The sequence below is a fragment of the Mustela nigripes genome, chromosome 6 (assembly GCF_022355385.1).
Source record: "Mustela nigripes isolate SB6536 chromosome 6, MUSNIG.SB6536, whole genome shotgun sequence".
NCBI classification, from domain to species: Eukaryota; Metazoa; Chordata; class Mammalia; order Carnivora; family Mustelidae; genus Mustela; species Mustela nigripes.
Genome location: NC_081562.1, coordinates 51,050,172 through 51,075,977, shown reverse-complemented (window position 1 = coordinate 51,075,977; position 25,806 = coordinate 51,050,172). Strand labels below are relative to the sequence as shown.

At 37.9% G+C, this 25,806-nt stretch overlaps 1 protein-coding gene across 3 annotated transcripts in view; it reads left to right on the top strand.

Moving 5' to 3' along the window:
• Positions 1 to 25,806, top strand: part of MSRB3 (methionine sulfoxide reductase B3) — a 169,176-nt gene that overhangs the window by 131,481 nt on the left and 11,889 nt on the right. The gene's annotated exons all lie outside the window — the stretch shown is intronic.

The window sequence follows — 25,806 nt, the reverse complement described above, 5'->3', positions numbered from 1 at the left end:
ATGATTGTTTTTTCTTTGTAATGCCATGTATTTTCTCTCATTCATTTAAAAACATCATTCTGCAGGGTCCATAAGCTTCACCAGATTTCCAGAAAGTCCATGGAACAAAAAATATTTAAGAACCCCTGCTTTGGGCATTACGTCATCATCATTTCATCATTTCCAAAGGTTTTTTTTTTTTTTTTTTTTTTTTTTTTTTAGTGTGTTGAACATAGCATATGCAGCTTAGGAATTCATACATATATAATATTACTTACTGAAATGGGAATTTATAAAAATCATTAATCATCTGATAGAATTTGGACTTTCTGGCTTTCAGGAAATGTTTGTAGCTTCTTACTGTATTTTATTTCTTTCATCATTAGTTACATTCTGTTGTAAACTATCTCAACCGGACAGCTCTCTGGGCTGCCACAGAGATGGTTTGGTGTAGTGTCTAAGAACGAAAACTTGGAGACTGGCCCTGTTCACATGTGAACTTCACCATTTAATTGTCCACAGGAAGTGACCTGTGAAAGATACATAATCTGTAAACCTTATTAGTCTCTCCACTTGTAAAATGGGGATAAATAGGGTTGCTGTGAGGTATATGTAAGAAAAGAATTGTAAACCAGTTAGCACAGCATCTGACAAATAATAATAACATTCACTGGAAGATGGACTTGTATATGGCTCGCTACCCTTATACTCTCCATTCTAGTCTCTCTGGATCTCATGAGCTACATATCGATGGGAATCTTGGCAGAGACAACTTAGGTAAAGCTTTTGGGCTTATGTACTGAGGGACTAGAAAGCAGTGTCATAGAGCATGATGGTGAGAGTTTTAATGTGGCAAATCATTGCAAGAGTTTGGGATTTATGGACTCTAGGAGTAAAGATTAACATAGCCACTAATAAATGTACCTGGCCTTCTTGCTCCCAAGAGGCTAAGAAGAAACTAAGTATCTAGGCTGAATCTGGCCCTCAGAGGAAATTTGGATACAAGGAAGCTTTCTCTTTCACAGATCCTCGACAACATCTGGCAGCTTCAGTGTCTGTATTTCTAATGTCTGCAGGACTACCAGCTTTTGGATTACATTGTTAATGAGCCCTGAGCCAAATGAACCAACAAAGAAAAATAACAACACATCTAAGGGAATCCAGCATTCAGACAGGATCAATCAAAACAAATAGTCACGTATCTGATGAAATAGAACTTCTAGTTAAACCAAACAAAGCCAACTGCGATGACACTGGTTGCCTAATGGAATTAGATTCATCCTTTTTTGTTCAGAGTAACTCCCTCCTCAGGTGAATAATAATTCACCTAAGCTAATCATAAAGCTCTATTTCCCTTGTCAGGGATTAGTTTCAGCTTAGACAGATGCCCCATCCCTGGTCAATTGCCTCCTAGGCAACATCTAATTAGAGGTTTCTGGTAAAAGTTCCCCTCACTAATAAAAAGAAACACACTAGTTGAAATGCTTCTATTTTCACTGGATGTTGTCCTGTCTGCCTGTGGTGTCTGGAATTGCTGCATCCATTTTGTGACCATGAGGAGAGGTATCACTGACATGGTGAGGAAGACAAAGGAGAACACATAGGCCTTTATGAGGTAGTTGTGCCATTTACTGGACCAACAGGGAACCACATAAACGTAGACATCTTGTTATGTAAGTTAATAATTTTCTTAATTTTTAAGCCACTTTAATTTGCATCATCTCTTCCTTGCAGTTGAAATATAGTGTCTGATACAATTAAAAGACTTCATGTCTAGCCTCTCCAAGAAGTGCAGACTTGAAAATATCATGATTTTGCAATTAAACAATTGACTAAGTGAATTGAAGGAGGCCACTGCTGACACCCCAATTGGAAGAAATATCTGAAAGCATATAGTAAAACACAGAGGTCTGTATCATGAATGAAAAATGAAAAGACTTGCAAAATTGCTCTGAGAGGCTTAACATATAAATAATAGATGTTAAATATTTTTTTCCTAATCTAAAGAAAGACTCAAGTCTGTGTAAGGGAAGAAAAATATATTTTCCTCTCCCCTTCTAAGCTCTCAACTGTAACAAAAGCTCCTGTAACAAAAGACAGATTAATAAGAGAAAAGCAAACAAATTTGTTTAATATGTTTTACATGAAACAAAAGCCTTCATAAGGAGATAAAGACCCAAAGAAGTGGTTGAATCTGAGTGTTTTCCTGCTAGGTTTGATGAAGCATGTAGACTCATGAAAAGATGTGATAGAATAAAAAAGGGTATGAGCTAAGCATTGTAAATTGGGGGAAATAGCAAGGCCTGTTTGTTCCAATTTCTTTTCAGTCCTTTCTGAGTCTTGGAGATAAGGATGTTCCTTTTTTCCAGGGCTTAGGAATAGCACCTCTCACATGAAGGTTTTATGACCTGCTTCAGGGGAAGGTCATGCCATTTCTCAAATTCCTTCAGGTTAAAATATTCTTTATGTCAAGCTGCTGTATTTGGGGGTGACATGTCCTGAACCCCAGTACCTGCAGCTAGAAAAGGTTCACCACATTCTACGTAGGATTAACAAGAAGGCAGAGGCACCTGAACCTAGCCTGATGATCTTCCTGCACTTCAAGGATAAAGGGAAAATTCTATGTGCTTCCAAATTCACAGTGGAAGTGTCAGGTTAGTATTAGATTTCTCATTTGCAACCCTGGAATTTGGAAGATAGCAGGATGAATGTGTATAGATGGGGAGAAGGCAGAGTGAAGGAAAATGAGTTTTCTAAAGGCTTTATCTCACATGGGTGGGAGGAAGGGGAAGCAGGAAAGGAGGGATATAGCATCTTGATCTGGAAAACAATGGGTCTTTATGGAGGAAATTGTATCTTGTATGTAATCTTTTGTAGATAATTCAGTGTTTGTGAGTGTAGAAAAGGCAAAATGACATCATAACGGAGGAGGGGAGGAAATGGAATGCATACGAATTTGGTCCAAACAGTAGAAAAAAGGGGAAAAACACATAAAAAGTTAATAGTAAATACAAAGTGAGATGAAAGGAAGATAGGTATGTAAATTTTTAAAAAATTTTAATTTAATTTAAATTCAATTAATTAACACAGTATATTATTATTTTAAGAGGTAGAGTGCAGTGATTCTTCAGTTGTATATAACACCCAGTGCTCATTACATCCCATATCCTCCTTAATGCCCATCCCCCACTTACCTCATGCCTCCACCCACCTCCCCTCTAGCAACCTTCAGTTTGTTCCCGAGAGTTAAGAGTCTCTTATTGTTTGTCTCTCTCTCTCTGATTTCATCTTGTTTTATTTTTCCCTCCCTTTCCCTATGATCCTCTGTTCCGTGTCTTAAATTCTACATGTGAGTGAAATCATATAATTGTGTTGTTAAATGTCAATGAACTAATTCTCCCGTTAAAAATAAATATTCTCCCAATAAAATTTCTGACAAAAATAGTCAGAAATTGAGTTCAAATCTAGCTATTTGCTGCTTATAAAAACAAAATATAAAGGCGGCTTGGAAATAAAGGGATTGTCAAAAAGACATTAGGCTAAAGTAAACAAAGAGGAAAGGAGAAATGGCCATATTACCACCAGAAGAAGTAGGATTTAAGCTAAAAACACAAAAGGATAAAAAGGCAAATTATGTGATAATAAAAGGGCATTATTCATGAAGAGTATAGAGCAGTCATAAACCTATAGGTATAAAATAACATAACAACGAAATGTATGAATCAGAATCTTTGAAAGAAAACTTAATTTCAAAATACAGAGCTATCATGGGTAACTTCACTATATCTCTTTCAGACTAAGACAGGAATAGTCAAAACTAAGTAAGGAGATAGAAAAACCAAATAATATAATCAATAAACTTGATTTAGTAGATGTATAAAGTATCTTTCAAATTTAAATAATCCCTTGAACAGGGGCTCCTGGGTGGCTCATTTTGTTAAGCATCTGCCTTTAGTTCAAGTTGTGATCCCAGGCTCCTGGGATTGAGTCCCACACTGGACTCCCTGCTCAGTGGGAGTCTGCTTCTCCCTCTCCTTCTTCCCCCTCCCCCTAGCTCTCTCTTCCTTCTCTCAAATAAATAAATAAAATCTTCTAAAAAATCCCTCAAATAAAAAAATGTAATTTTGTATTTTCATGGAACATTAGAAAGTAGATCATTTACTTGGCCATAAAGAAAATAAAATAAGAGATTTTTATAGGCTATATTTTTGTAATAATCCAATGAAATTAGCAATAAATATCTAACTCAATGGGAAACAGTGAACATTATATTTAGAAGAAGAAAATTTATAGCCTTGAATATCTTCATTATTAAAGAAATAAAAAAGATGAAAAATAAAGGAACTTTATAAAAGGAACAATAAAAACTAGGGAGATGGAATAAAGATAAAAGCACAAGTTAATGAAATAGAAAACATTAAATAATTGTGGAAAGAAACAGAGAACTCAGAAATGATTCTTTGAAAGATCAAAAAAAATGAACTTACAATGAACCCACTTAAGGAAAAAAAAAAAAAAAAACCTAAGCAGAAATATTTATGAAAAAGAAAACCAGTAAGTAAATGTTTGCCTTTCCCAATATAAGAACATGCTATGAAGCCACAATAATAAGATTTTGTACAGAAATAGATAAGTACATCAATGAAGCAGACTGGAGAATATATAAATAAATATCAGTTAAACATAGTATTTCAGTTCAGTCAAGAGTGGACAATTTAAATATTGTTGATGTACAGAAATAGATAAGTAAATCAATGAAGCAGACTGGAGAATATATAAATAATATCAGTTAAACATAGTATTTCAGTTCAGTCAAGAGTGGACAATTTAAATATTGTTGATGGCCCAGCTGCTCTTCCATTTGGAAGGAAATAAAATTGAAATATTATTTCATATACTGAAAGAAATTCAAGATGAATTGAGATCTCATGCAAAATAAGACAAAAATCTTCAACAAAATACAGAATACCATGTGTGTAGGCTGGAGGCAGGGAGCTCTTACTAATCAAGGCCAGGAGCCCAGAAAGTGCAAAAAGAAGGGGCTAAAAAATCAAAAAGCCAATACAGAAACAACAGATATAAAAGGATAATTATAATGCAAAGGCCATTAATTAACATCTGTGATATACAAAGTACTGTTACCAGTTGCAAAGAAAAATAACAACAATAAATAACCCAAAGGAAAAAAGAACAAAGAATATGAAGTTGCAAGTCCCAGAAAAGCAAATAGTCAACAAACATTAAAAGTGGGCCATCTTAACAAATTTTGTATTTGTAATGAAATACAATGAATATGAAATACAAATTTTGCTGAAATCAGCTACTGGCAATAGTTTACTGGAAGTTTTTAAAAAGCTGCAACACCTGTTGACAGGTTTGGAGAAAAGGGTATTCAACCATCTTTGTTTTGGAAAGCCATTAGAAATGTTTACTAAACATTTATCCTTTGACTTAGCAAACCTATTCCTAAGAATCTGTCCCATAGGAAGAAAGGTTCTACCAGAGATAGGAGCATATGTACAAGGTTGTCACAGCAGTGTGTTTCATAAAGAAAACAATTGGAAACAAACTCATTCTTGTCAGTGGGGGATGGTTGCACAGTGGAATATTACGCAGCTAGGAGAACATTTACATTTATATGTGTATGGATACCTGTGATTTTGTAAGGCTCTAAGAAAATGGATAAAGACGTGGCAGAACCCTTATTAGGTTCTTAACATAGGGTTCTCTGACAGATGAGGAACAGGGCCAAGAAAGTAGGGAAAAAGTAGCATTTAAGGTATGTATGGTACATTCACATCTATGAATTTACAATGGATAATACGTGTGTGTGAGATTTTTAAATAGCAATGGTAGTTAAGGAACAAGGCATTAAAAGAGTAATTAAGATGTCTTACAAGCCAGAAACTCAGGGCAATACCTGGAACTGAACAAATGGGAGTTGAGAGCAAGTGGGAGGTAAAAATTATTTGTGTGGGAGAGACATTACAAATAAAAATACACAAAAATCAAAAACAAAAACTGGGAGGAGTCAAGATGGCGGTGAAGTAGCAGGCTGAGACTACTTCAGCTAGCGGGAGATCAGCTAGATAGCTTATCTAAAGATTGCAAACACCTGCAAATCCATCGGCAGATCGAAGAGAAAAAGAACAGCAATTCTGGAAACAGAAAAACAACCACTTTCTAAAAGGTAGGACTGGCGGAGACCTGAATCCAAAGCGACGGGAAGATAGACCCTGGGGGGAGGGGCTGGCTCCCGGCAAGCGGCGGAGCAACGGAGCACAAAATCAGGACTTTTAAAATTCTGTTCCGCTGAGGGACATCGCTCCAGAGGCTAAACCGGGGCGAAGCCCACACGGGGTCAGCGAGGCCTCAGGTCCCGCAGGGTCACAGAAGGATCGGGGGTCTCTGAGTGTCACAGAGCTTGCGGGTATTGGAACAGGAAAACCGGCTACAGAGACACAGCCGACAGTAAGCTCACAGCTCAGTGTTACCTTGAACCGGTCGCAGGCACGGTGAGCTCGGAGCGCGGCCGGAGGTCAGGCAGACGGGAGTAACTGGGCACTGTTCTCTGAGGGCGCACTGAGGAGTGGGGCCCCGGGCTCTCGGCTCCTCCGGGCAGGAGACCAGGAGGCCGCCATTTGTATTCCCGTCCTCTGGAACTCTACGGAAAGCGCTCAGGGAACAAAAGCTCCTGAAAGCAAACCTGAGCGGATTACTCAGCCCGGCCCCTGGTAAGGGTGGTGCAATTCCGCCTGGGGAAAAGACACTTGAGAATCACTACACCAGGCCCCTCCCCCAGAAGATCAACAAGAAATCCAGCCGAGACCAAGTTCACCTACCAAGGAGTGCGATTTCAATACCAAGGAGAGCAGCAGAATTCCAGAGGAGGAGAAAGCAAAGCATGGAACTCATGGCTTTCTCCCTGTGATTTTTTTTAGTCTTGCAGTTAATTTAATTTTTTTTCTTTTTCATTTTTTGTTTTTTTTCCTCACCTTCTGGTAAAATTTTTTTTTAACTTTTACCTTTTTCTTTTTTAACGTTTTTTAACTAGTTTATCTAATATATATATATTTTCTTTTTTATATTTTTCCTCATTCGTTTTCTTTTTTTAAAATTTTTTTTCTTTTCATTTTTTTTCTTTCTTCCTTTTTGAACCTCTTTTTATCCCCTTTCTCCCCCCTCACAATTTGTGAACTCTTCTGATTTGGTTAAAGCATATTTTCCTGGGGTTGTTGCCACCCTTTTAGTATTTTACTTGCTCCTTCATATACTCTTATCTGGACAAAATGACAAGATGGAAAAATTCACCACAAAAAAAGAACAAGAGGCAGTACCGAAGGCTAGGGACCTAATCAATACAGACATTGGTAATATGTCAGATCTAGAGTTCAGAATGACAATTCTCAAGGTTCTAGCCGGGCTCGAAAAAAGCATGGAAGATATTAGAGAAACCCTCTCGGGAGATATAAAAGCCCTTTCTGGAGAAATAAAAGAACTAAAATCTAACCAAGTTGAAATCAAAAAAGCTATTAATGAGGTGCAATAAAAAATGGAGGCTCTCACTGCTAGGATAAATGAGGCAGAAGAAAGAATTCGCGATATAGAAGACCAAATGACAGAGAATAAAGAAGCTGAGCAAAAGAGGGACAAAAAGCTACTGGACCATGAGGGGAGAATTCGAGAGATAAGTGACAACATAAGAAGAAACAACATTAGAATAATTGGGATTCCAGAAGAAGAAGAAAGAGAGAGGGGAGCAGAAGGTATGCTGGAGATAATTATTGGGGAGAATTTCCCCAATATGGCAAAGGGAACGAGCATCAAAATTCAGGAGGTTCAGAGAATGCCTCTCAAAATCAATAAGAATAGGCCCACACCCCGTCACCTAATAGTAAAATTTACAAGTCTCAGTGACAAAGAGAAAATCCTGAAAGCAGCCCGGGAAAAGAAGTCTGTAACATACAATGGTAAAAATATTAGATTGGCAGCTGACTTATCCACAGAGACCTGGCAGGCCAGAAAGAGCTGGCATGATATTTTCAGAGCACTAAACGAGAAAAACATGCAGCCAAGAATACTATATCCAGCTAGGCTATCATTGAAAGTAGAAGGAGAGATTAAAAGCTTCCAGGACAAACAAAAACTGAAAGAATTTGCAAACACCAACCAGCTCTACAGGAAATATTGAAAGGGGTCATCTAAGCAAAGAGAGAGCCTACAAGTGGTAGACCAGAAAGGAACAGAGACCATATATAGTAACAGTCACCTTACAGGCAATACAATGGAACTAAATTCATATCTCTCAATAGTTAAATGGGCTAAATGCCCCTGTCAAAAGACACAGGGTATCAGAATGGATAAAAAAACAAAACCCATCTATATGTTGCCTCCAAGAAACTCATTTTAAGCCCAAACACACCTCCAGATTTAAAGTGAGCAGGTGGAAAAGAATTTACCATGCTAATGGACATCAGAAGAAAGCAGGAGTGGCAATCCTTATATCAGATCAATTAGATTTTAAGCCAAAGACTATAATAAGAGATGAGGAGGGACACTATGTCATACTCAAAGGGTCTGTCCAACAAGAAGATCTAACAATTTTAAATATCTATGCCCCCAACGTGGGAACAGCCAACTATATAAACCAATTAATAACAAAATCAAAGAAACACATCAATAATAATACAATAATAGTAGGGGACTTTAACACTCCCCTCACTGAAATGGACAGATCATCCAAGCAAAAGATCAGCAAGGAAATAAAGGCCTTAAACGACACACTGGACCAGATGGACATCACAGATATATTCAGAATATTTCATCCCAAAGCAACAGAATACACATTCTTCTCTAGTGCACATGGAACATTCTCCAGAATAGATCACATCCTCGGTCCTAAATCAGGACTCAACCGGTATCAAAAGATTGGGATCATTCCCTGCATATTTTCAGACCACAATGCTCTAAAGCTAGAACTCAACCACAAAAGGAAGTTTGGAAAGAACCCAAATACATGGAGACTAAACAGCATCCTTCTAAAGAATGAATGGGTCAACCGGGAAATTAAAGAAGAATTGAAAAAAATCATGGAAACAAATGATAATGAAAATACAACGGTTCAAAATCTGTGGGACACAACAAAGGCAGTCCTGAGAGGAAAATATATAGCGGTACAAGCCTTCCTCAAGAAACAAGAAAGGTCTCAGGTACACAACCTAACCCTACACCTAAAGGAGCTGGAGAAAGAACAAGAAAGAAACCCTAAGCCCAGCAGGAGAAGAGAAATCATAAAGATCAGAGCAGAAATCAATGAAATAGAAACCAAAAAAACAATAGAACAAATCAACGAAACTAGGAGCTGGTTCTTTGAAAGAATTAATAAAATTGATAAACCCCTGGCCCAACTTATCAAAAAGAAAAGAGAAAGGACCCAAATAAATAAAATCATGAATGAAAGAGGAGAGATCACAATTAACACCAAAGAAATACAAACTATTATAAGAACATACTATGAGCAACTCTATGCCAACAAATTTGACAATCTGGAAGAAATGGATGCATTCCTAGAAACATATAAACTACCACAACTGAACCAGGATGAAATAGAAAGCCTGAATAGACCAATAACCAATAAGGAGATTGAAACAGTCATTAAAAATCTCCAAACAAACAGAAGCCCAGGGCCAGACGGCTTCCAAGGGGAATTCTACCAAACATTTAAAGAAGAACTAATTCCAATTCTCCTGAAACTGTTCCAAAAAATAGAAATGGAAGGAAAACTTCCAAACTCATTTTATGAGGCCAGCATCACCTTGATCCCAAAACCAGACAAGGATCCCATCAAAAAAGAGAGCTATAGACCAATATCCTTGATGAACAAGATGCGAAAATTCTCACCAAAATACTAGCCAATAGGATTCAACAGTACATTAAAAGGATTATTCACCACAACCAAGTGGGATTTATTCCAGGGCTGCAAGGTTGGTTCAACATCCGCAAATCAGTCAATGTGATACAACACATCAATAAAAGTAAGAACAAGAACCATATGATACTCTCAATAGATGCTGAAAAAGCATTTGACAAAATACAGCATCCCTTCCTGATCAAAACTCTTCAAAGTGTAGGGATAGAGGGCACATACCTCAATATCATCAAAGCCATCTATGAAAAACCCACCGCAAATATCATTCTCAATGGAGAAAAACTGAAAGCTTTTCCGCTAAGGTCAGGAACACGGCAGGTGTGTCCATTATCACCACTGCTATTCAACATAGTACTAGAGGTCCTAGCCTCAGCAATCAGACAACAAATGGAAATTAAAGGCATCCAAATCGGCAAAGAAGAAGTCAAATTATCACTCTTCGCAGATGATATGATACTATATGTGGAAAACCCAAAAGACTCCACTCCAAAACTGCTAGAACTTATACAGGAATTCAGTAAAGTGTCAGGATATAAAATCAATGCACAGAAATCAGTTGCATTTCTCTACACCAACAAGACAGAAGAAAGAGAAATTAAGGAGTCAATCCCATTTACAATTGCACCCAAAACCATAAGATACCTAGGAATAAACCTAACCAAAGAGACACAGAATCTATACTCAGAAAACTATAAAGTACTCATGAAAGAAATTGAGGAAGACACAAAGAAATGGAAAAATGTTCCATGCTCCTGGATTGGAAGAATAAATATTGTGAAAATGTCTATGCTACCTAAAGCAATCTACACATTTAATGCAATTCCTATCAAAGTACCATCCATGGAACAAATAATTCTAAAATTTATATGGAACCAGAAAAGACCTCGAATAGCCAAAGGGATATTGAAAAAGAAAGCCAAAGTTGGTGGCATCACAATTCCGGACTTCAAGCTCTATTACAAAGCTGTCATCATCAAGACAGCATGGTACTGGCACCAAAACAGACACATAGATCAATGGAACAGAATAGAGAGCCCAGAAATAGACCCTCAACTCTATGGTCAACTAATCTTCGACAAAGCAGGAAAGAATGTCCAATGGAAAAAAGACAGCCTCTTCAATAAATGGTGCTGGGAAAACTGGACAGCCACATGCAGAAAAATGAAATTGGACCATTTCCTTATACCACTCACAAAAATAGACTCAAAAGGGATGAAGGACCTCAATGTGCGAAAGGAATCCATCAAAATCCTTGAGGAGAACACAGGCAGCAACCTCTTTGACCTCAGCCGCAGCAACATCTTCCTAGGAACATCGCCAAAGGCAAGGGAAGCAAGGGCAAAAATGCACTATTGGGATTTCATCAAGATCAAAAGCTTTTGCACAGTAAAGGAAATAGTTAATAAAATCAAAAGACAACTGACAGAATGGGAGAAGATATTTGCAAACGACATATCAGATAAAGGACTAGTGTCCAGAATCTATAAAGAACTTAGCAAACTCAACACCCAAAGAACAAATAATCCAATCAAGAAATGGGCAGAGGACATGAACAGACATTTCTGCAAAGAAGACATCCAGATGGCCAACAGACACATGAAAAAGTGCTCCATATCACTCAGCATCAGGGAAATACAAATCAAAACCACAATGAGATCACCTCACACCAGTCAGAATGGCTAAAATCAACAAGTCAGGAAATGACAGATGCTGGCGAGGATGCGGAGAAAGGGGAACCCTCCTACACTGTTGGTGGGAATGCAAGCTGGTGCAGCCACTCTGGAAAACAGCATGGAGGTTCCTCAAAATGTTGAAAATAGAACTGCCCTATGACCCAGCAATTGCACTATTGGGCATTTACCCTAAAGATACAAACGTAGTGATCCAAAGGGGTACGTGCACCCGAATGTTTATAGCAGCAATGTCCACAATAGCCAAACTATGGAAAGAACCTAGATGTCCATCAACAGATGAATGGATCAAGAAGATGTGGTATATATACACAATGGAATACTATGCAGCCATCAAAAGAAATGAAATCTTGCCATTTGCGACAACTTGGATGGAACTAGAGCATATCATGATCTCCCTGATATGAGGAAGTGGTGAAGCAACAAGGGGGCTTAAGTGGGTAGAAGAAGAATCAATGAAACAAGATGGGATTGGGAGGGAGACAAACCATAAGTGACTCTTAATCTCCCAAAACAAACTGAGGGTTGCTGGGGGGAGGGGGGTTGGGAGAAGGGGGTGGGATTATGGACATTGGGGAGGGTATGTGCTTTGGTGAGTGCTGTGAATTGTGTAAACCTAGTGATTCACAGACCTGTATCCCTGGGGATTAAACTATATATTTATAAAAAATAAAAAATTTAAAAAAACAAAAAACAAAAACTGTTAAAGATCAAAAAGCTGTTATATTGGCTTTGATTTACACTTCAAGTCAAAGTACATGGATTTAAAAAATTTTTTATGTAGCACGAGACCTTGGCAAAATTCCCTCTAAGTGATCACTCCTAAGGGAGTTTTCTAATATGGGAGATATAATTAAAAATTAATTTTCACCTAGCTTTTAAGAGCATGATTTTAATAATACATGATTGAGACTTAACAATTTTTGGTTATACTAAAAGGAGGACAAATATCTGAACAAAAGGAGACTCTACACTGCTACAACAGTGCTGGGGTACTTCATGTTCATGGACACTGACCACACCTTCCACAATTTTATTCTATTCAAATTAGAAAACGTCAAAGACATCACATAGGTATCCATGACATATTACCAAGGGATAGTAATCCATCGAATGCTGTACTCTGGTCAGTAGAGATAAAGGAGTAATAAATACTTGAGAGGTGATCTTTGTCAAAAAATGTCTGAAACAGAGACATTGATTTATTGTGATATCATTTTCAAAATTTTTGTTAATACTCTCTTCAGCCCAAATGTGGTTTACTTATTCAGCAAACATTTTTATTTATTTATTTTTTATTCTTAGTGCCTACTCAGTACTAAGTAGCTAAGTCTTGTGCCTGCAGCTTGCTTTCTCTACAAGTGGTTTGGTGGGGTAACTAAAAACTAACCGAATGATAGCTTGTACGCCATGGTATATACGGCGGATGTGCTTTGACTTTTATGGTATTTTACTGATTTGTTTTTTGTCCTGGTTGTTTAGGGCCAAATTAAAATATGTGTGCACTACCATTCTACTTTAGCCAATTTCATCCATGTGAAGTTAAACTTCCTTCATGCGCTGACATCTAATTTTTAATGCATTAAACTTGCCAGTGGTCAGAATCAAAGCCATCGAAACTTCTGTATTGCAAAGACCACTTGTACCTGTATGGGTCCTGCTTGATAAAGGACCTTGGCTCTATAGAATTGCTTAGTTTCACCTCAAAGAGCTATTGATATGAGGGGTATTAAGTGGGTTACTGTAGAAGGTCCATAGAATGTAGCTAGGAATTGGGGGTTGAGAGAAGACTGTCAGCCACGTGCCAAAATCTTCAATAAATATTAGTAAGTGACCTAGAGATCCTGTAAATAATTCGATAACAAAGACTTCTGTGACTATATATTTTAAAACAAAAACAAGGATTATTTTGAATTCCTAGATTTCCAGAGTAACAAGAATGTATATAGAATATTCATTCAGGGACGCCTGGGTGGCACAGTTGGTTAAGCAGCTGCCTTCGGCTCAGGTCATGATCCCAGCGTCCTGGGATCGAGTCCCACATCGGGATCCTTGCTCCGCGGGGAACCTGCTTCTCCCTCTGACTCTGCCTTCCACTCTGACTGCCTGTGCTCGCTCTTGCTCGTTCTCTCTCTGACAAATAAATAAATAAAATCTTAAAAAAAAAAAGAATATTCATTCAACCAAAATTTATTAAATGCTAGGCACCCTTCTGGGAGCTTTGAATGCATCAGGAACAAAAGAATTATCTCTTCCCACATGGAACTTAAGTTCTGGTTGGGAGACTACAGACAATACACAGGAAAATTTAGGAACAGTAAGTTATAGTGTATTAGGATGTGATTGAATATATGAAAAAGAAGAGCAGAGTAATGGGGATTAAGTGTCAGAGAAGATTTTCCTAAAGGACTTTGTAAAGAGCAAATAGTTATCAGAGTATGCCTTGGTTTGATGTAGTTTGCTTCATGTGTTTTGATGTAATTTATTTAAAAATTTTAATATGTTACAGAATGTACAGTGTTTAACAAGTCGCTTCAACTTTGCCATGTGTCTGCTACAAGGGCAAAACATCTTTTATTGTTTTATTCTAAAATATTTGTGTTTAAAAGCTTTTCTGAGTAATGTGTTTCAAAATATTTTTTCAGCATGGGTTGTCAGAAATTTAAATCGTAGTAGGTGAACTAAGTTTTGATGCATCATAAAAAGGTGATGTAGTCCAGTGAATGATCATGCATTTATGAAAATACATGTTTTTATTCGAATTGTAGCATTTGAAAGTATATAGCAGAATAAAAACCTAAAGTCTACTCAGAAATTTGGAGAGATTTCAGTTAGAGAAGAATATCAGGAGGAAAATTAGGTGAGTAAAAGAACTTTAACACTTAACTCCCTCAGAAGAAATAATCTTACATTTTTATCAGGCATCTATATTTAAGAGAGAAATTATTTGAAATTTTTGATAGGCACACCCAACTAAAGAACATAAGTAATAGTTTTACAGTCCCCAGTGATGCCATGTGGTGAATAGACCTAATTCAGGACTGCAGTTGAATGGAACATTATTTCACTGTTGGTCTGGACTGCATGTCGCTGAGAATAGAATCTGTATTTTTTTGAATTTACCTCCTGGTATTCCTAAGGTCAGTTAAGCACAGTAAATAATCTTCACTCAGCAAGCAACCCAAATCACCATCTTCCTGTTCGATGTAGCTAATAAATTCTGAGCAAACTTAACTCTCTGTGAAGCTTCCTAATGGATGCCTCACTGGACTGAAGAGCTTTTGGAAGCAAAATAAAATAATCATCTAAAGTTGAATGTTTTTGGATCGAGGTTACTAGGTCAACACTAAATTTAAAACCAGTTTGAGAGACATTTTTTAATGGCACTTAGAAATTATAGCCAAAGGTCAGGTCGTTACATGTGATGTTGCTCAGATCCTTTGATGCTGAAAGTCTACAACTGACTTATGTGTAAGATATACTTTCTAAAACATTAACTATGATTTAAAGTAGCAAGAGACAGTGTTCAGGCCAGGGAAAATAAAGTCCCCTTCCTCAGTTTTTTGGTTGAAATGGTTTGAGTTCAGTAATTTTATTGAACTGGAAAAAAAATTATGAATAGTTGCCTTCTCAAAGGGAAACAGGGAAGCTTTCCCCTGTCCATTCCTGCTTAGGAGTTTCTGAGATATTTTGCGATCACCAAGAAAACTGTGGATGAAATCCATGCCAATTAGAGATCTTGTGTGTTTGGAACCATTTAAAAATGCTGTGCAGGGCTCAAAGGAATTAGTAAAGCCTCTTGCAGTGGAGCTCCATTATTAATCTCCAAGGAGAATAGATACCAGATGTTCACACTGCCCAGAGGACACCTCAGTGTTCTTGGTCTCTGGTCGTATTGTCCTTTGGTAGATTCAAATGCCTGGAATGATTATGGGTCTTGGGATGACATGGTTTGAACAGAAGAAATTACTAATAATCATCTTGAAGAAATGCACTATTTTTGATAGGCAGGAAAAGAAACCTAATATTAAATTTGATATTTGTAAAAAATTGCCTAGAGCAAAGTAGTAGAGATACTTTGCCTATCTTTTAAAAATGTCATCGATTGGCCTAGTGATTGGCATATCTAACCTAAGTGACACCCGTATATGTAAGTAATACAAACTGTGAAACATGCTCTGAAGAGAAAATATTGGGTGCTGTGAGCATGTCTGACAGGGGATTGTGACCTAGAGTTAAAGCTCTGGATTCGCCTTTGTTTAATATTTATTGAGCACCTACTTTGTGCCAAAAGGTAAAACCGATTACCATGGCTATTTAAAATATACCACTCATGGTTCAGTTTGGTAGATTAAGGGATAGTAGGAACAATAGTAGGGGCAATGAACAACTTAAAAATAAGCTAAAGATAAAAAAACATTCCAGGGATGGAGTTCTGTATTAGTCTTTCTTCAAATATAGCTTCTGTTCACTATCTTAAGGAGCATTTGAGCAATGCTCAAGATTTTTAGCATGTCCAAAGACTTTCATATTACTCATTTGATTGTGAAAGTTCTGTTAGGAAATACCATAAAATTTTTAACCCTTTGGAAAGCAGAGAAGGGTGGAATTGGTGGGAGGGACCCCCAGGATCCCAGTACGTTCGCATAAATACCATTGTGCTCTCCTGCAAGTCATCAACTTGCTCTAACTTCCTTCCCTGCCAGTCTTGGTAAGGAGCGGTCCTGGTATAGTTGCTCCAGTCCACGAATGCCTTTCAGCCCAACAGAGTTCAGCTTCTGTGCATAACACTGAAAGGGCTCCTCCTAAATTCCCCCAGGCTGTCCAGCTATTGAATTCAGCAGTCTCCTCTCCTCTCTTATTTAACTTGTCCTTTCTGTAGATTATGTCACTGCAGACTGTCCTCCAGCCTTACACTTTTCCATTATCTGACATTGAAATGCTCTTGTTTATTTTCCTTCACTGACTTATTCTGCAGCTCACCTTTTAAATACCTGTCTGGTTCTCCAATCCCCCTATATTTGCCTTCTATATATTCCCCTCCATAACCTTACTGTTTTCTATGCTCTGATGACTTTCACATCTGTATCTTTAGCCAGGGTTTTACTTCTGAACCCCCACACCCCTCTGCTCCTAGAGAATTCCACACTAAATGGATTTTATTATTTTCCCTGAAAAACACGTCTAACTAGCATGACCCAGTTAGTCAGTACAAGCCGGAAACCTAGTAGTAATTCAACCCTACCCTTCTCCTTCACTCCCCAACAGGTACCACTACAATCAGTGAATTCTGAGTGCTCAGTCTCTCTCTTATTGGTCCCCTGCTCTCCAGCCCTATTGCAGATGCCTTCATGTAGAGCTTTATCACTTCTCTTTCCACATCCATTCTTCATCGGATGTGCCTGTTTTCATCCTCTTATCCCGCACCCTCTTGCCTGCTTCCAGAACCATCTTCCCAAAACACTGATCTGATCGTGTTACTTGTGGCCGCCCCAGTCATCAGGCCATTCAACATGTCCCTGGCCTTCAAAATGCCACTGCCACTTAAAACTGTGGGGTTACTTCACAAGACAAAAACAAACAAACAAACCCAACAAGGTAATTAGTAACCAAAATAAAACCAATGCTTGAATAGTATATATCGCCCTTCGGCATTTTTTTTTCTTAAGAATTTTTAGAGTCTATGGGTCTAGATTATTTTTTATGTATTCTAAACTCCCTGCTTTTCTTTCTTTTTTTTTTTTTAAACTCCCTGATTTTCAAGATAAGTATTTTAAATATGATTTTTATTAGAGGTACTGCTTAGGAAAGCTGAATAAAGCATGGGAGAATGTCTGCCAAAACCAATGGTTTTCCTTGTGTCATCATTACTGTTAAACCATTTTCTTGCTAGAATAGTTTACCTCTTGAGACTTGGCTGCTTGTTTGCAGTAATGAAATTGTATCATCAGCACAGAGGGGGATACTTGTCCTTACATTTGCAGTGGCAAGAGGGCGGAAATATAGTGCATCCTCATGCCATAACAAGTGACCAAATACAGAAAAGGTATATCAAACACAGAAGTGATTTGATAACAAGTGATCAAATACAGAAAAGTAGTCTATGGGTGCCTGGGTGGCTCAGTTGGTTAAGCATCTACCTTTGACTCAGGTCATGGTCCCAGGGTCCTGGGATCGAGTCCTGCACTGGGCTCCCTTCTCCAGGGGGAGTCTTCTTCTCCCTCTACCTTTTCCCCCTGTTTGTGATCTCACTTTCTCAAATAAATAAATAAAATCTGTAAAATAGAAAGGAAAAGAAGAGAGAAAAGAAAGAAAGGGGAGAAGAAAAGGAAAAGAAAGGAAAGAAAAGAAGAAAAAAAAGAAAAGAAAAGAGATCTATGAAGTTTTTCCCACTGAGCCAGTTCTGGGAGGAGTCTACTCTGGTCTGCCACAGTTCTAACTCAGGGGTCTGTGCAGATGTCATACTCTCATGCAGAGAATCACTTTTGAGATAGAGTCAAATCTGAGCCAGTTAAAACTCCTAAACCTTACATTGATTTGGATCTTATCAGTAAGGCAAAAAATAATATAATTGTGGTCAGTAGAAAGATTATGATGCCTGAAATCCATTCCTTCTTTTCATAAAATACTAGATGAAGAGATTAAAATCTGCAGTTTATTAAAAAGAAATCTCGGCTTCTTGTTCAGCATGATAGACTGAGCATACATGTTGGTTTCCCTCTCTCCCAAGAGAACCCTTTAAAGTGAAAGTAAGGAAAAGAAGATGAAAGAGGAGGAGGAAGAGGCAGAAGAGAAGGAGAAGAACCCCATTGCCAAGAGAATTGGAGTGGAGAGGGGCTGCTGAGGGGGTGTTGGAGTGGGGGAGGGGTGTTGAGCATTTTTTCCAAGAAAAGATGGCTGGCAATGCATTACTGGGTATGACCGACTAAAGAAAGCATCAGCCCAAATTATGTCCAGGAGTGGTTGCCAAGATGCCCAGCACAATTATGAAGAGGCTCAGAGGGCAGAATTGTCAAGAGCAAGATGGGGGGTTGACAAGAAGGTGTTTAACTGAAAAAACAGCTAGTTCAGTTTTGCAGGTTCCTCACTTTCATATTTAGAATGACAGATCATCAATTACCCATGGGGCAAAAAAAACCCAACAACCCTGGGAGACTGCTCTCGAAAGATATTAAACAGCCTGTCTGGGAGAACTGGGGCTGCCAGCGAGCTGTTGCACTTCAGGGAACGCGGGGACAGACCTTTGTCCTGCAGCAAACGATGACAGTGGTCCTTCCCAGAGCTCCCGGTCACTTTCTCTGGTGAGAGTTGAGACCTAGGGAGGCACAAACCCGCGCTGTAGCTGATGGCAGAGGAAGCCCCTGTCACCTGCCCAGGACAAGGACCCCAGACCTCTACTCTTAAATAGAAATGGCTGAGGCAAGAAAACGGAGAGCATGGAAGACGAGAAACAAGAAAAAAGGAAGAGTTGCACAAGAGGCAACAGAGCTATTTTAGAGAATAATTGAAAAACCAAAGTCAAACAACTCCCTGGTTCATATTCTCAGAGATATTTGAAGTATTTCATTTACAAAATAAGAAGAGGACGCTGTCAAAAAGGCCAAAAAAATTTACAGATCAAGAAAAATGTGAAAAAAAAAAAAAAAAGAGGTGGCCAAAAGATACCTAGGATGCTATGTCTTTCATGTGAATTTTTAACACTTAAAACATTATATATTACTTATGAACATAGACATATGTAGGAAATGAAGCCAAAGAAGTGTGGGAAGGGTACATAAACAATTGTCTCTAGGGCACCAGGAAGTGTAGGAGTAGGGGAAAAGGCTGGAGGCAGATCTGGCTGTAATTGTAACATTTTATTTTGTTAGAATAAGAGAAAAATCTGAAGGAAATATGGAACAAATATTGTCTATTAAACTTGGGTCATTTGTATTTGTTAAAACATGGATGCCTAGGTATTTTACATACTTTTACTTATGGTTGAACTATTTGTTGAAAATTAAAATGTTGAATTATAGAGCAAATTTGTAAATTGTATAAGAAAGTCATGGTCCAAACAAAAGATAAAAGAAGACATGCCCTGCTTGTTATAGTGATGCAGTGTAAAAGAAGGAAGATCTGTTTGACTTCAGCTAGCATGAGGTTATGCCAGTTGGACCGTTGGAGAAGGAGATAGAATCCCAACACGCTTTAGCTGCCTGCAACATGTATGTAGCCATAATAATAATGCCGTTGACTAGTTTTCAAGCCTTAGAATCAACCTATACAAAAGCATAGAAGACTTCATTAAGGTTGGGCGTTGGAACAGGGGAAAGGGTAGGTAGAAGGAGGATGGGGTGCCGAGGCCGTTTTGCAGACTGAGAGTGCAAAAATGTTGAGCTGTAAGATAGTCATCAGTCATGCATTCATATGTTCATCCAGCAGACAATTTCTGCTTTGGGTGATTGGCAACACTCCAGTGGACAAAACTGACACACTCTCTGCTCTTATTAGACTTTACATTCTAGTTCCAGAGGCAGATAGTACCAAACGAAGTTTCAAAAACAATTAAAAATTATTTAACGGTCAAAAATTGCAAGAGGGAAGAGAAGGGAGATTTAGTGGAAGTCTGAAGGCTTAGTCTTCATCCGTGACAGGAGGAAATCAATTCACAGTGTAAAACCAGCACTGTCCAATGGTGGGAGTTTCTAGATCTGCGGAAATGATGTTCGAAATATCCTCCGTCTGGGCCTCTCTTGTTCAGTATAGCAGCCATTCACTATGTGTAACTGTTGAGAACTTGAAATGTGGCTGGTATGACTGAAGAACTGAAATTCTATTTAACTGTAATTAACTTAAATTTAAATGGCAGCATGTGGCTTGTAGCTTCTCTGTTGGATAGTGCAGATTTGAAATGAAGGAATCAAGAGGGAGCAGCATAAGCATATTTTTAAGAATTAAACCTAAAAACTGTTAAACGTGGTTGTTTGCAGTAATGGGAAGCACGAAAAGAGAACATTGCCCTATAGGTTATCTTGCACTCTTTGATTTTCTATTACATACATACATTTGGTTGATTACGACTTAAACTTTTGGGTATCAATCGCAGCAAATAACTGGGCAAGAATCAGAGCTCACACTTCAAACAATTCTTGTTAGCGTGGGGGTCTTCATAAAGCGTTGTATTATTTGGTTAAGTTAGCTAATAAGGTAAATAGTGGTCAGTGAGGTTAACAGTTCCTGGCTTCAGAGGTACTAAATGCTACAAATTCTGAAATACAGCCTTAGAATCATAGCACGGTGAGAATTGGTACATACAGAAAACCACAGGTGTGTAAATGTCCCTCATGCCTCACTGAAACCAAGCTGAGATATTTATTATTATTAAACGATCCCCCAAGCCCAACTGGGATTTACTGTGCTCAAATTGATTTTGCATTCGAAGACAATAATATCATATATATATATATATATATATATACATATATTTATATATATATATATTATACAAATGAAAATATTTGTAATTACACTTCAACCTAATGAACGCTAAAGCATGGGTAGTTTCTGCCATGTACTACTGATGGGTCATGTAGCTAACTTACTGAGGTTTCTCATTTCTATTTGAGGTTGGGGGACAATCCAGGGAACATGGCAGCTGTAGAGCAAAACCTTATTAAAGTAAGAGTGGCCGCATTTTCTACATATGGTATAGATGGGATTGGCTTCAACTTGTTTATAACCTGTTGCTGGTTTTAACAACTTGTTTCAAAGATTCGTAAAAGGAAGGAAGAAAAGGTTAGGATAGAGAGATGAGCAAGTTTTTCTCAGGAGGCAGTTGGAGTGAAACATTTAAAGTCTGTTAGCAGAACATCACCTGTGGAAAGCTGTGTCACTGTTCAGGGATGGGTTTGAGGGGACTCTGAGGAGCTTTAATAAACCCCATTCTTAGTGAAAAGGAAGAATTCTTTTTACTGCAGTTCAAAAAAGAAAAAAAAAATTCACCCTAGTGTAGATGGTAGCAAGTGCCAAAGATCTACCATTAACAAACTGAACCACTTTCTTTAATATCTGAGACATAAATGAACATATCCTGGGTTTGCTGCCCATTATGCCAATACCAGCAAGAGCCGTCTCCAGATTAGTGTGACCTGGTGGTTGTTGGTTCATAAGGGAGCAGGACTGCCAACAGCCCAACGTGCCTGCTGCGCTTGGCTACCTGTATTTCTGTGCTGTCTGCAGAAAGAAGAATCTATTTATTGAATACAAGACATTCCCAATAGCAAAAGGCTAATACCCAAAAAGTACAGCTTGTATTTTTAGAAATACAACAATAATACACCCCGATCCGAGCTCATCACATAGAAACAAAGGGATGTCTTGGGGGTGGGGGGAGCCAACTCTGTTTATCCAGGTTTTCGAATGACTGTTCTTTTAAAAATGTGCATGGAATGCATCCAAAACAAATAATGTTTTGTTAGATGAGAAGACCAAAAGGGAAATCCTAGAGAAAGGAGGATGGATGATCTTTCTTTAATGTCAAAACTGACATAAACACATCCCCTTCCCCCTTTTGCTCAAGATAATTTTCTCAACAAGACCCAGATTGCTTCAGTCTTGCCTATCACCCTTTGAAGCACTTTCCTTATTATTAGGAGTGGGGGCAGGGTTTCCTTTGAGGATTTTTGCAGCAGTGAAGAGTTCCTCCTTTAAATACTTTCACATGATGAGGGAATTCCGCTTTCAAAGTGCTGTCATCTCTGTGGCCTCTCCGCCATGAGACAATTTATTCTTGGGTGAAGATCCTTCTTAGTTTAATTGTCAATAAGGACTTGCTTTTCTGAGGGATTCTCCTTCGGCTTTTTCTGGAAGACCTAGAAAAAGAATTCAACGTTCTCCTGTGTCAAGCTTATTGAAGTTGGCCATGATTCTCTTTTGAAATGTGTTTTATCACACAGGGTTACTTATGGTCTTCAACACGGTTGCCCTTGTCAGTCTCCACTAATTAAGATTTGGATGAGGTATCAAATATTCCATCTTGAAAACTGCATTTCTTCTGTGCAGAGAGACACTGTGAACTTTGGGGAGTTTTAAGGAGAATTTTTTTGTTTGTTTGGTTGGTTTTTTAGTGTCTCTTCTGATATTTAACCAATGCCATGGGAAACAACCAGTAAATTATTCAAGTGTCAACAGTTTTCTCAGAAACATAGAAATCTTTTAAGAGCCCTGACTCCATGTCACTACACCTCATCTTTGTCTACTCTTGAATATAGTCTTCTAGAAAATTCTATAAATATTTAATTCATGGAGACAAAATGTATAGCTGTATAGTTTAATAGCTCATTTGAAAGCAGTTCCCTTCCCTCGCCCCAAAAAAATTTTAATAGGAAAGAATTAGAATTAATTAGGAAATTCTAAAAGAATTAGTAATTCTAATTTGGAATTCTAAAAGAATTAGAATTTGTTAGGAAAGAATTAGAATGAAGAAATCCCAAATAGAATGGACAGTTTTCTCAATATTATTACCTAAGGTAAGCTTCTAAGTATTTGTGGTTATTTTAGATAAATGAATAAAAAATTATCCATGCCCCAGAAGTAGATTATATCATTTATATGATTGCTCTTGGACTGTCTCTTTGAAAAGTTTGGTTGTTAGAGTGAGGGAATCAGTATTGGTGAGTTTACATGAATTAGCTACTTCCACCTGGAAGCTCCTAAATGCAATGATGTAACTACCAACCAATCCAGACATGGCACTAAACATATTTCTTAAAACCTACAGTCTCCTTCCGGTTACAGTATTGAAATGAATGATGTCTTGACCTCGTACTAAGGAAGAAAGTGGAATGTGAAAAAATTCAACCAGATTAAAGTCAGAATACACAGATTCCAGCTTTGGCTCTGCCACGTACTGCCTGTGTAATGCTGGCAAGTACCATACCCTTGTGCTCCCTCTCCCTCTCCTCCTCACTAAAAATCCTGTTAAGTTAGTGACCTAGATGATCTTTATGGATTTACCATCCTAAGTAAATAATAACCCAACTCCACCTATAAAGAGAAGCTTAATTACGGTGTTTGAGCCAAGCTGGATACTCTAGTGAAAACAGAACATTGCTAATTTCTTAATCTAGTCTATAAAAAGGAAGTATGATTGTATTTTCTGTCTCCTGTGGGACCCTGAGTCATAAATGTCCACCCCGTCTTCTTGTTTATGCATACTCTGCCTTCAAAGTGCTCACCACCTAATCAGAGAGGAAAGCCTGAAAACAAATAAGTCGAAAATCCAGTATGATAAGTAGAACAAGATAAGTGTATATAACATGGAGAAGGAGTATGGGAGGGAACAATCTATCTATATATTTTATATACATTTCTCCATACCTATTTTTAATTCTATAAATAGGAAAATGTGTGTGTGTTGGAGGGTGGCTTTATGGTAAATTAAAAAAATATATATTCCTAACTCTTCACCTGTTTATTACTGAATCAAATATGTCCTTCCAAAATATTAGTTGCCATAATTAGCAATCAAATGAGTCAAAACATGGGATGTTAAAAAATATAGAGTGTTCTCTTTCTTTTCATAACTAAATTATTTTTCAGTGTCTTCAGACATCACCTTTAAACCTCTCTTTTCTAGCCACTGGCACTTTTGCCGTTGAACAAAGAAGAATACCTAAATGTGCCAAGTAGTCATTATAAACCAAAAACTCTAGCCTAGAATACATTTAGATTCTCTTTAAAATTTAGAGAATAGGGAGAGACAAGTTTTCTTAGAAGTGCTGGTGTGTCTTGATGTGATTGTTTTTTGAGGAATATTATATCTAGGAAGTTAAGGTTTTCCTGGTGATTTGCAGCAATCTTGAACTCAAATCAGGGAATTGGAAAGTGTTTCAACTCTGGGTGTTAAATCCAGCACCAACTGTGAAAACTATACTCTTGCATAGTGGGAGATGGGGAGCTTGGGAGAGTTTCTTATAAAAACGTGGCCTGAGCTAATATGTTTTGTTTGAAACTGGAAATCATATTGTTGAGGCCTGCATTCTGTTTTCTTTCAGTTGGTGTATTAACACAAAGCACCATGTTTTTAAAGGGCTTCCTCCTTTCTACATGAATAAATTTGGCTTCTGAAAGAGGAAAAAAAAAATTGTACCAGCAGGTCGGCAACATCACACCTCTTCCGTCATTTTGGGCTTCAGCTCAGGAACTCTCGACCAAATTTCTGGAAATATGTAAAAACATGCCTAGAAGTACTGAACATAAAACCTGGCTTCTTAAAACTATGTACATTCATAAACATTTGTACAATCTTATAGTCCTTATCATTGAGTTTCTTAAAGCTGTGTGTGCATATTTAAAAAATCGTTCGAATAAATGAAAATTGGAACAAGATGCTGTTTGAGAGAAGGTGCTCCCTAGAGATGCCTGATGAACAGTGCTCTATGGTTTTCTTCTAGGAAGTGAGCAAGCTTCTTGCCCATAAAATAGATAGAAGCTGCTTTCCAGATTGCCCTGCCCCAAGAAATTAGATTATGATGGAAACTATGGAATACTCATTTTTTTAATATTTTAACCACACAAACTAAGTGCTGAAAAACCATTCTTCCTAAAGAAGCATGGAAAGTTGAAAAGTGAACATCCAGAACAACTATAATAAATAAATCCTTTAAAAAAAAAAAAAAGGCAGAAAAAAACAACTTTAAAAACGGGAGGGGCACCTGAGTAGCTCAGTCGGTTGAGTGTCGATTCTTGGTTTTGGCTCAGGTCATGATCTCGGGGTCCTGGGATCAATCCCTGTGTCAGTGTCCGTGCTCAGCAAGGAGTCTGTGTGAGGATTTCTCTTTCCCTGTCTGTCCCTCTCCCCGACTGTGCATGCCCACGCGCTCTCTCTCTCAAATAAATAATCAAATCTTAAAAAAAAAAAAAAAAAAAAAGAGAGAAAGAGAGAACAATTGGATTGTGTTTTGCAAAATGTCACCCCGCTAAGACTCCTAGTGAGTGCCCAGTGACTCTGAAGAAGAGAGGCAAGACCAAGTGGCGAGAGAGCTTTATAAATCCAGGGATGCTCTGGAAAACTACTGGGTGGTCTAAGAATGCTTCTGGAAACATAAACACCCAATGCAACTGTGATCTGAAGTGAGGAGGAAGTTATTCTTAAAAAGGAGTTGCACTCTTGGGAAATATATTATCCTTCAGCTTTGTACCTTTTCCTTTCAGGCTGGAGAAGTT